At 40.9% G+C, this 12,318-nt stretch overlaps 1 protein-coding gene across 24 annotated transcripts in view; it reads right to left on the bottom strand.

The window, feature by feature from the left end:
- ZBTB20 (zinc finger and BTB domain containing 20) overlaps positions 1 to 12,318 on the bottom strand; it is a 473,996-nt gene that overhangs the window by 154,384 nt on the left and 307,294 nt on the right. For 23 of the 24 annotated variants that reach the window (XM_058829852.1, XM_058829841.1, XM_058829861.1 and 20 more), the window contains one exon: positions 7,215 to 7,311. The gene's annotated coding sequence lies outside the window, so the exon portion shown is untranslated. Of the gene's footprint in view, positions 1 to 7,214; positions 7,317 to 12,318 lie in introns of all 24 variants that reach the window. The other variant, XM_058829863.1, reaches the window with a different exon arrangement.

Genomic DNA, 12,318 nt, shown 5'->3' with positions numbered 1-12,318 from the left:
GCCTTTTCCCACTTTGGGAAGCAGCTGTGCCAATTACCACTGGTGGCAACTCGTGGCCCAGAGCTAAACCAAACCTGACTGAATCTGCGACAGGGAAGTGACCAGGGCCTGGGGAAGATGGTGCCACACCCACAGCGTAGGACAGGGAGGATGACGCTACTCGGTTAAGCAAACAGGAATTGTTTATGTAACCAAAAAACAAAAACGTGAAAATGTCAAAAGCCCATTTTGACATGAAGGAGAAAGGAAAGCATTCATTAATTTCTAATAACAGTCTTTATTCTTGTAACAAACTATATAAACTGACCAGAATTTGCTTGTAATCTGTTAACCCAACACTCTGAAGAAACTTCTTATAAGGGAGGAGAAAAACCCAAATTATTGAAAATAACTCTAGGCTGTGCTTTCAGGTTTTGGTTTGAATCCAGTACCCGCAAGAGAAACCTTTCAACAGAAGGCACCAAGGAATTCTCATGGAATAGCTACAGGATCAGGACACACATTTCCAGTAAAAGCTGGCCTTTCTTTCCCCTCCTCCCAATCTCCTTATTCCCAACAGATACCAAGAAAGCACAAGATTGTTGGGATTTCTATAAGAAGATTTGGAAGGTTTTTCATATTTGTTTAGACTGTAAGATATAATTTAAATTTGGGTCTTGCCTCTCTCTCTCTCTCTGAGAAGAAGAATGAGTTATTTGTTCTCTGAATAAGTATTTGTTATTAGTGGATCAGACATGGATAAGGTATATTATTACAACCACGTTTGTTAGGTATGATTTACATTGTTTGCTGCATATCATCTTAGGCTGTCTTTAATTTTGTTATACTTTAGGGGGTTTTTGTTTGGGTTTATGCATTTAGTCACAGTTGGTTGTGTTTTGAACTTTGAAAAAAATTAATACAAAGGAAATTAAAAAAAGAAAAAGAAAATATTTTCAAAATGATGTGGAAATCAAATCTATCCCTGAGTAATTTGATTTGTAGGAAATGGAGAGCAAAGCATTACAAAGCATTACAAACAGAATGCCTTGAAGTGCATCATAATTACTTACATGTGCAAATACATTGTCTAGGTTTAGGAATTCAGCTAATAATAGTCATAATAATTCTGTGCCCTTACACCAGGTCTTTCACCCAAGCTTCTCCAGGTTTGTGTAAGCAATCATTAACTAATACCTGGGTACCTGTAAGTACTCTGCTGCCCTTATAGATGGAGAAACAGGGGCAAAAGCTCTCCAGGGACAAGGACAAACTGAGTTGCTCTACAGGTGGGAGACAAATGCAGATGATTGTCCTCTAACTACAGGTGGATCAGAGCTGCAGGAGCTTGTAGCTGATCTGACATTACTGCAATTTTGTGGCTCTCTAAGAATGAAGGAGTGTAACAAATGTACATTTTATACTTTCTGCTCCAAAAAATTTAAAAGTTGTAAATTGACATAAATCAGGTCCATGTCCCATCCTTGGTGGAACACTGATATATACAAAAACACACTGATGTTTTGTATCAAAGCACAAAGATTAACAAATTTGCCTTGTTTGGAACTGTTTATGAGCGCAAGTAGTTGTCATCTGAGGCTCCACAAACGGTTTTCAGACCAGGCATCCTTTATGGAAATCTGCGTTGAATGCAGAAAGAATCTGGAAAAGGGTAGCCCATAAAGTTCAGTTGTTATACAAAGTCCCAAACACCAATTTCATGCTTGTAGACTGTTCTCACATTGATCTCTTAAGTTTTAAGAGATCTGAAACGCTTAATAAAAATATGAGCCTGCCATGTTACCCAAAAGCTTTTCCACAATTCCAGGCTGTAAAGATAGGCTGGATTTTACACTCTCCTGCTGTTTAATTCCATGCCACTTCCTACGTGCACACCTACCTTGCTCTCTCTCTCAAAACTCATGAGAGGAACCCACGGCTTCTGCAGCCCAGGCCCTTAACACTCCACCCTTATTTTACAAGTATATATGTTTTTGTGCTTCTCTAGATGACCAAAATCCAAAACTGCCAAATATTTCTGCTGTTTCATTTAGCCATGTAATAATTCTAATGCTTTGAACTAGTACCTGCTGAAATAGCAATAAGTTACTGACCCACACAGACACTCAATTGCCTGTTTGAGGGATTTGACATTCGCACATCCCATTTTCTCTTAGCCTACATTTCTGTGCTCCCCATAGCTGCAACAAGAAAGTGTGTCTCCATACATTTTTATTACCTGTTATGCTTTACACTAATAAAAACACTGGATATTATTTATTTGTCTGGCTGACTGACAAAGCCAGGCATCAAAGCATCATTCCAGTGTCACATACTTCAACGCTCTAATCTTTCAGAACTTGTAAAGCAATCTCTTACGGCGCTTTGTGGGCTGTGAGATCACCCTGACAAACTGTGATAATGTTGGCAATCTCCAAATGGGTGTTCATTTGCAATCTTACTACAGAGGAATTGCTATGTTTCCAAATTTGAGGGCTTGACATAATCTGTCTTCACAAAGCTATCAGGGTCTGTCATAAGGCTGTCTGTGACCCAGGGATTTTATGGGGTCAATATCTATCCCCAGTGAAACTTCATTGCAAGCAGTGGAATTACGTAGAGTACGACTTTCTCTATCTATTTGCTTTCTTTCTCCTTATTTAAAATGCCCCTTCTTTGTATTATATTTTTTGAAGTGCAAACAGCACCTACTAATAGCATCTGAGGATCTGAGCCAGGCAGGGGAGACTGCTCCTCCAAATCATGGCCAGTGTCTTACAGTTCATGCCAAACCCTCTGCTCCCCTCATCCCACTGAGCGACTGAGAAACAATGCAAATGTCAGGTCAAGCTACAGAGCTATTGCCATCATCTCTTCCCTTCCGTATGCTCTCAGCACTGGCAGTCTCTGGGCTGCAGTCCACAGGATATCCACAATTATGGCCCAGATTGAGGGAGGGGTAGAAAAATGATGGTACTCTGCCAATTATGTCAGAACCTAAACTTGATCCATTTTAAAACTGAAGCTGGGGACTGTGGGATAGCACTGTGTTTGCTATAATTTCTTTAAGGAAAAGAAAATAATTTAGCATCTCGAAAAGGAAAAAAAAGGCAGAGTTATTGCAGACCTATAATAAATGTTTTATATTTGCATCTCAACCTTATCTTTAAGTAAAGACAATGCTATCTGGACACAGAAAGAAGATTTTTAAAATGCCGTAAGACTGCTAAGCACCTTAAGAAAAACCGAGACAGGGAGTGTCAGGCTTTGCTATATTCACGAGGGCCACACAACTGCTGGTGAAGTAATTCTGTTTTGAAATTACTTAGGATTCCTTTAGAAAAGCAGGGAACACAGGATGGAAATAGAAAACTAAAAAAAGTGCATCCAGTGTTTCAAAATACGCTCCCTGCACAACACCCTTTCCCTGCTATCATCTCCTGAGGCAAATTTCCCAGGCAGTTCCTCACACTTACCGAAAGATGATTCCCAAATCCTGCTCAGGGTGGGGGTGAGCAGCTGGAACCTGGCCATGGTGGGGTCAGAAAGCCCATGCCAGGCAGAGGCACTGGAGCACTGTAAGCTGCAGTTTACACATTGGCTTGGACACTGCTGAATTTATGTTGGGATGTTTTGCTATGTTTACTATGGTTTTACAAAGAAAATTCTCTTCCTTGGATTATTCCATCTAATCAAAAGTTGCTAAAGATGCACCACACTTTGTTTTATCCCCTTTTAAGCTATTTTCTGCGTATCATTCTCTGTAAAAACAAAAGTCAGTCTCACTACCCAACCTCAGGAATAACAACCTAGCTGCAATACTACTGGAAAATTTTGGAATCCAAATAAATTCCAAACTTGTATTTTGGCCTGAATTTACAGCAAACTTGCTCCTGCTCTCAAAACGCCTACTGCTTTTACCAGGAGCAGCAATTATCCCTTGTGTCTCCTTAATCTTTCAGGAAAGAATGCACAGCACTAGAAACCCAAGGTAAATGTTTTAATGTGTGCACTATCTTGCTGAAGTCAGTAGGCTGCATGGATATTAAAAAAAGATAGTACAAGGATCCACGGGCTTCAAAAGGTCAAGCAGCTTCACCAACACAAACACTGCAGTTGGGGCAGTCCTGAACAGAGCAATGCAACTGGTATGTGCTTTTCCTTCCTAAAAATTCCTTCTCGAGGGTGAATGTTTTTATTTTACAGTAAGAGGAAAACTGTTCACTTGTATGCTAGCTGTTATTTGACTCTTCTCTACAAAAAAACTACTTTTAAAGACAAAAAAGTCAAAGCAAAGAGCGCTACCTCTCTACTAATGCCACTTCAGAAGGTTTTTGCTAGCCACAGCTGAATTACAGCAATATTTCTCCTTTCGAATTTCCATGTTTTTACTATTTTCAACACTGACAACAAAATTTTCCGACAAATAAAGAAAACAGACTGACACTGGTAGATCAGTATTTATAGACGGAAAGAAGACAGAAACATGCTAAATTTACCCTAAACAAGGGGGTCTATACCATGACAGTAGCTTCTAATGTAATTCATTTGTCTTATAAATTACAACCCTGGGGATATCCCTGAAAATTAATTAGGTTAGAGAGGGAAGAAAAACAAATTGAAAACTTCTCAAAAACTCCAGGAAACAGTAAGTTGCAAACACAGCAGTGTAAAAAATCTCACTATGAAGTTCTTCCCTCCTCTTCCCCTTTTCTTCGTTCCAGGAGACCAAGATCCTCAGACTGAGAATCATTTTGGCATACAAAGGTCAAGGAAACCCATATACATTCAAATACAGAACATTTCTGAAACTGAAGATTTTGCAAGCAGCTCTGCCTTTTCAAACTGCAGACTCCTGGAAGAATTCTGAAATACAATTTAGTAAAGACATTCATTGTGCTAATGTGGCTTTAAACACAAAGCCACAGTCACAAGACGTGGACATGATACATTCATCACACAACAGAGAAAAGCAAAAGAGAGGAAGGCAGAAGAAAACAATAAGAATTTTGGACAAATTTTAATGCTGGCCAAACTCATCCTCAAATCAAAACTCTGGTTTTGCCTGTTCATTAGTTTCTCTAGAGTTTAGGCAAAAAGAAATTTGGCCATTTATTTTTCCTGTAGTGCCCTGACTTCATTTTGTGCAAGAAACAGCACTTAGTTTTTTTCACTCTTCTCAACACAGTTCACTGGATCGGAACTGTTGGTTCACATACACAAAATCCAAGACATTTTCTGATTCCATTTGTAACATAAATCAAGTTTTGTACTTCCTGATGCCTGTGCCACCTTCCAGGACTAAGGGAAGAATAGAAAGACAACAAAATGCAGGGAAGTAACTGAGCTGATGGTGCTTTATCACTGAAACTTTAACAGACTGCACTAATGGGTAACTCCACAGTACAGACTTCACCTGGATCATGTGAGGGCACGAGATGCCATTTCTGCCAGCCCTTACATGCGTTAACGCTCGCAGCAAGGAACAAAAGGTATCAGATAAGGCACAGAGCTTGCTGGTAGAAGTCAACACATCAAAATATATTTTTAAAACTGCATCAGAGAATTTATAATGGATCCGTGCTTTGCATTTTGAGGTGACAGAGTTCTCGATCTGGTAGAAAGTTCCCAAAGCTCGATTTACTACATTGTCAAAATATAGCCTGAGGGGACAATCTGACTTACAGCATCCTTATGACTGGTGATGAAAGAACCTCGCTTGGCTTTTAGATCCCAAGTTTGGCTCAAGATAGTGCAGTAGAGAACAGAACATCTTCTGTTTTATGCTGGGTGTTCACAGTGTTCCTCTTCAGCACAGAATTAGGTTTTACTCTATAGAATTCTCACACAGCTCGCTGATGGGTTAGCATTCACACCTTCAGATTTTGGGGATATACTTCACACTCTGCATTGTTACTGCTACTAAAGATACAGATTACACTGTCCTCATGTCATTGTAGCATCTGTAACAGAAATCTTTAGAAAATTCAGGGAAAAACTGCATCTTTTACAAGGCCACAGCATGTCTTATTCAGCCTTGGAGGGACTTCAGAGCACAGTAACTGCATTAATTGGACCTTATATGGTCAGCCAAGTAAAGCTCAGTTACTGTCCAGATTTTACTGCTCTTTGTCATGTTGCTTCAAAACACATTTCATGTTTTAACCAGTCATATATACATATGAAAGCATTTTGCAACACTGGACAATGCTACAGATCCACAGGAAATAACTGCTTCACAAACATGAAGCAATCTGCACCAATATAAATAGCATGGCCCAAATCTGTTCTAAATTATGCTTGTGCAAATCAATGGAAGTTAACTAGTACCACTAACAGAATAGAACACACAAGAGCATGCAAAGGTATAAAATATGGCTCTACTGTTCAGCTATCCATGCTCCAAACCCTGCCAGCCTGCCATCACTTACATTCTACTACTTTACCAGCATGGCTTTACAGGAAATGAGAAAAATTCTGGGATTTCTAATTCTCTCATGCACGGGAGGACACAAGTCCAAGAACATATGGGCTTAAATGTGTCAGCATCCTACATCACTCTTATTTGAAGAATGTTATTAATTTTTGTGGGTGGAGTCCAAAATTGTAATGCCATATTAACACACAGTGGCTGTTTCTGTAATGTGTAATGTCACAGGGAGCATATGTGCAGTAGTCCAAGGATAGCATTTTAACTTGATTTCAAGTGATTTTCTGAATTGTAATACCCTCAAAAGATGAAGTACTGATGCTGCCGGCAGGGTATTTCACAACTTTTGTCTTCACAGTTTCATCCAGTCACCTCAATTCTGACCTCTAGGATATCATGCTATTGCAGATCTGGACTCCACACAAAGCTGTTTCAACAAATCTCATTTTTCTCTCTAATACACAGCATGTGACTGCAGGATTGGTATTTTCAATGCTGAACTGAGTTATACGAGTGATGTATGCTACTCCGGGCAAAAAGCAGGACTAATAGCAGAAGATTCTTTGCCATGCTAACTCTAACTGAATTTCAATCCCAGTCTTCTCCAATGAATTAGCCTCTTTACCAAACTCACAGGTACAGACAGATATTGTGGGAATCAGCCATGTAACCGTTCCAACTGGATACAGCGAGGAAAGTACTGCCAAAGGCTTTTCGGCTGTGACTCAACAGGTGGTTTGGCACCAAGATTTCTACCTGTTTGTGGTTTTCATCTCTGGTTTCAAGACAGAAAATGAGATTATACCTTTCAATGCTGCATCTCAAGCAGGCTGTACGCAGAGCAAGGTTTCATTCCAACCAAATCTCTCTCTTGCGAAGTTGAGGAAAACTGCCAACCACTGCTGCTCTTGACATCAACACGCAATGCAGATGTCAGGAAAGGGAAAAGAAAAGGGAGAGAAGAAAAAAGGAAAATAAAACGGTAAGTTTTATGAAAATAAGAAACTGTACTTAATGACTACGTCTGAGGAAAACAAAATAAAATGTACTGGCTTAAGTATAAGGACACAAATAAACAAAACCTTGGAATAGCTTAATATAAGTGGTTGTGGTTTGTTTGTTTTTGTTTGTTGTTTGTTGTTTGATTTTTCTTTTGTTTGTTTGTTTGGTTTTTTGTTTATTAGAATTTTTGTTTACATTTAGTTACAGGAGATAAAATACCTTTACATTATAAACTAAAAAGGGCAACATAAAAGAAACTAATCTATCATAGCATCAGAATTAACTACTCCAATACTCAGAGGAAAGTCTAAGCACCTTTAACAAACACCGTGAAAAGCAGCAGAAGCACTCATAACATATGTTCTTGCCTGCAAATAGCCCAGGGTGCAAGAGGTGGGTTTCATTTTTCAGTTTTTAAAGCCTTCTGCCTAGGCCTAACTCTGCCTTTGTTGAAGGCAGTGTTAACACACATTGAATGCAGAAGGAACCGAATGAGGGTAACTGCATACTTCACAAAATCACACCCAATATGTTCAACTGATGCCATCGTTTCCTGAGGACAAGAGAAGGCTATGGAATACTACAAATAATAGAGAACAGTAGTCTAAAGCAAGCTTCCCAGAACCAAGAGAGCATATTTCAATACTTTTTCACAGATAATTGGGAATGTGCATCTTCAAAATAGTAGTCAAGAGTAGGTAAAAGACTGTCAGGAGATGCTTACTGTGACAGAAGTCTCAGAGCCTTTTCATAAAATAAGAGTTCTTCAAAGCAACTCTCAACAACCATTAAGAGAACAGTCAGTGAAACCATGCTTTTCAGATTAAAAGCAAGAAAATGAAAGCCAGTGCTTCTCCACAGACAAAGATGTAATGAGAATGACTTCAATACAATTTGAGTCATCAAAATGGGCCCACATTCACCAATGCACTGAAGAGTAGAATGACCAGCAAGAACTTTGCTTTGCCCCAATAAAATCATTCAGGAAGTTGTATATACTAATTTGCCTATGACAGATGAGAACCTCAGAATTAAACTGTATTAAATAATCTATACTAAGCAAGACTGAGCTGAAGAGAAAATGGAACTATCTTATCATGATGATATAACCACTTGAGGGAAAGGGACCCCAAAATGTTCTATTCTTGAGCTGCAATAATCAGTGAAGTGGGTCTTTTTTCCTCATGAGAAAGTCTTCCCAGAAAAATACACCTCTCAGATAACCAGAATTTTTTCTTCAACTACCTGGATAAAGGGGGGGGGGGGGGGGGGAAGAAATAATGAGTCTTTAAGAACCAGCAGTTGGCAAATATTTATTTGACTTTCTTGTGTAAAACAGTTATTCCCCAAGAAAAATTTCATTTCAAGTAAAAGAATTTCCACTGAAAAATCATTCTGATGGAAAAACGTCTGGCAACAGCTACCAAGGATAAGGCCACTAGCCTCAGCCAGGGGGAGGTGAATGCCAAGGCCAGTGGACTGGGCCTGCCTCAGTCCTCTTGCAAAATCATGGGCACAACTCCTCCATTTGCTGCGATGTTTGTTCTGCTCCAGTTTTTTGCCTGCGTAGTCCCTCCCTTCTCCAGGGCAGGAACCGTCTCTCACTGTATGTTGTGCACAGCCTACTGCAACACGTGTGCTTGACGACTTTTAGCACTACAGCAGCAACACTGCCTTTTCCTCCTACAGCAGCTACTCCCCAATATCAAGATGAGGAGAAAAAGGTGACCTATGGCTGCTCCACACACTGCTAATCAAACACTACTGTATTGCATGGGGATGTAGGGGGATGCCTTTTCACCACAGAACTTATCAGGGTTTATACACAAAATCAGCAAACTATATAGTTCAGTCTTGTGATCTATGTTTCAAGCTGCCAGAAGTAAGGCAGGAAAGAGGGGTGGGGGAGGGGGGGGTAGGGAGAAGCATCTCCTGTGTTCATAATGAAAGAAGAGAGATGACTGGACTGAGAGCTGATGAGGTTACAAGGCAACAGCAGTGCCATGAGTTGTTTGGGCTTAAAGCCAGATGTCTTGTATTTCCTTTGATTGTTTCTAAATAATTAATGGTATTAATTTCATCATGTGACCCACCCACCCCCCTTTTAGTATTTGGCTCTGTGTACTAACACTAAATATAAAGGAGGAAAACGGTACTGTCTATAGCATACTGAATATTGATGCTGTGTGTTTGGACTGCAGCAACAGCTGATACTCGTATCCCTATGATTCTATATTCCACAGCACTCACACAGTGTTTGCATGGAGGAGATGGAGTAGTATCCTTCATACTCCATCCATAAACCAACTCAACTATGGCATATGGACACTGCATGTTTGAAGTAGTAAAAGAGAGGGTACATCGCTCCCTCTCCGCCCACACTAAGATGAACCTGCCACTACTATTTCACGTAACGTTTTCTGGCAAGCTCCCAGTTTTCAGTCATGCTGGTTTGCTTGAAAGAAACACTCGGAGGAGACTCTGCTTGTCTTGCTGTTCGAACAAACAAAATAATCACGCATCTTGAGTTAATGGCCCAAAGCTTAATGAAGATCATAGAAAAGAGGCTGCCTGTGATGGGAGCATTCCCTTCTGACTTAGCCACATAAGCCACTGCTGTTGGCAAAAGGAAATGGATTATGAGGATAATAAGTAACCCTGAGCCCTGGTCTAGACAAACGTTTGCTTGGTACTGTAGCAGTAAGTGCACAAAGAGAACAGCAACAACCAGAAATAAAAAATTCACTTCTCCAGTTTTCTACCCTAGGGCACTGGCAGCATCAGCAGAAGGACCCGTGTTTCTTTCTCATGGGAATGTTTGGGTTGAGTGCTAGGACCACTGGAATCCAACAGCAGAATTCCTGAACAAAGAAAGACTAGTGGAAGCAGATCCCTTTATGCATGATTCTGTGATACATACTCAGGAAAAATGTCTGCCCACCCTCCTGTATACTGCAACCTGCTTTCAGCTTCCCATGTCAAGTTTCCAGTCCCACCCATCTTATCTACCTTTTTTTTTCCTACCACATTCTCACTTATCTTGAATCCCGTGGTACCTACCAGAGAATCAGAATCACAGAATAGTCTCAGTTGGAAGGAACCTTTAGAGGTCATCTAGTCCAACCCTCCTGCAATGAGCAGGGACCTCTCTCTTCAACCAGATCAGCTTGCTCAGAGCTGTCCAACCTGACCTTGAATACTTCTAGGGATGGGGCACCCACCACGTCTCTTGACAACCTGTTTCAGTGCTTTATTCACCATCAGATAGTATTAAATGGGGCAGCTGGGAGGTAATGGAGAATGAAATCTGCCAGCTTGGAGCAGACCCTTGTTTTGTCCCATAATGCCCCAGATTTCTAAGGTAAGGACAAAGTAATATGAAGCCCTCACAGATGTCAGAAGAAGTTTCCAAAAGACTGCATAAAGCTAACCTCATCAAAGCATACCTGTGGGGAGCCAGGGAGGGCTTGGCCAAGTCTCCTCTCTTAGATTTTACCCATGGCTCCCTAGTTGAGTGTCATTCTGCAGCTAAACTATCAGATCAAGACATTGTACAGGGACAATTCTTCAGTCAAGGCAAGAGAAACCCAAAGAATTCTCCACTAGAAGGCCAGATCCTAATCTTCAGGGACTTGACCCTGAGATTAGCTCAGCTGGTTAGAGCATATTGCTAATAAAACCTGGCTTGTGGGTTTAATCCCTGTGTGGGCCATTCACTTAAAAGCTGGACTCAGTGATCCTTGTGGGTCCCTCCCAACTCAGAAAATTCTGTACCTTCTGTAAATTTTGACTTGGCAGTCAAGGCCTAGCAATTCTAAGGCATATTCCTTCCCCACACACCCACTACAGGTTCATAGGAAGAAGTCGGTCTCATTACATGAAGATCATATGAGAAGTACACCTGAGCCCTCCAGCTGGGACTGGAGCAGCACCAAAAGCAGCATTGGCCCTGCACACTGCAGAGAAATCACCACTGCCAAATCACAGCATGAGGCACTGCACACAGGGTGGCAGAGTGCCCTGGGTGCCAGAGCTCAGGCTGTGGGCCCTACTGCGAGAAAGGAGCAGGATGAATACAACACAGTCTGTGCTGGGAAGAAAACACCTCACCCTCTCCTATTAGAGTGTCCCCAATGTGGTTATAAGGCTGAATAAAATTGAACAAGATGAGGAAGAGTAACATACAGCCAAACTTCAAGTGACTCCTTCAGTTCCTACCAGCTACCTGGTGTAGAGTGGCAACACACAAGCAAAAAGCACATCAGGAATACCTCATGCCAGAGTCTTCCTTCTTGGAAGTAATTCACAGAAAATGGGCTCTGCAGCTTTGAACTGGAACAGAGGAAACTGCTTCTAGACAGGAATGATCACAGAAATGACTGCACTGTTTGCAAGGCAGAAACTGCAAATAGACAAAAATACAGCTGAACAGTCACAGCACTCTGTGAGCAGCCCTTACACCTAACTGCTTGGTTTTCAGGATTTTGGGAGGTCATGGTAGAGTGAGAAGACAGCATTTTTCCTATGGCATCAAGGGTCTCTTAAAGTGTCTACACGTCAGCCTTGGCTGAGAATGTATCCTTTGTTCCTTCTTCTGCATTATTTCCCTTTAATGATAGCTTTACAGTGAATCCCATTTGTGAGTTGCTCAAATAAATGCAAATTTTATCTTGTAAGCAATGCCCTCCATAATGTAACTACCACTGAAAGTAAAAATCTGAAGAGCTAAAAGGCACTGGGTCTTCCCTAGTGCCCCCATCTCCCCAGTGCACTTGACTGCTTGCTATTATTATATATGGAGTACCACGCAGGGTACTTGCTATTATAAATATGTACTGTATTGAAATATATAGCCCAAGTCCCCAGGGCCCAGCATTCTAATTAGAACCACAGTTGTGCAAATAACT

This window comes from Poecile atricapillus, chromosome 1, assembly GCF_030490865.1.
Source record: "Poecile atricapillus isolate bPoeAtr1 chromosome 1, bPoeAtr1.hap1, whole genome shotgun sequence".
Lineage (NCBI taxonomy): Eukaryota > Metazoa > Chordata > Aves > Passeriformes > Paridae > Poecile > Poecile atricapillus.
This window is presented reverse-complemented; position numbering and strand designations above follow the sequence as displayed.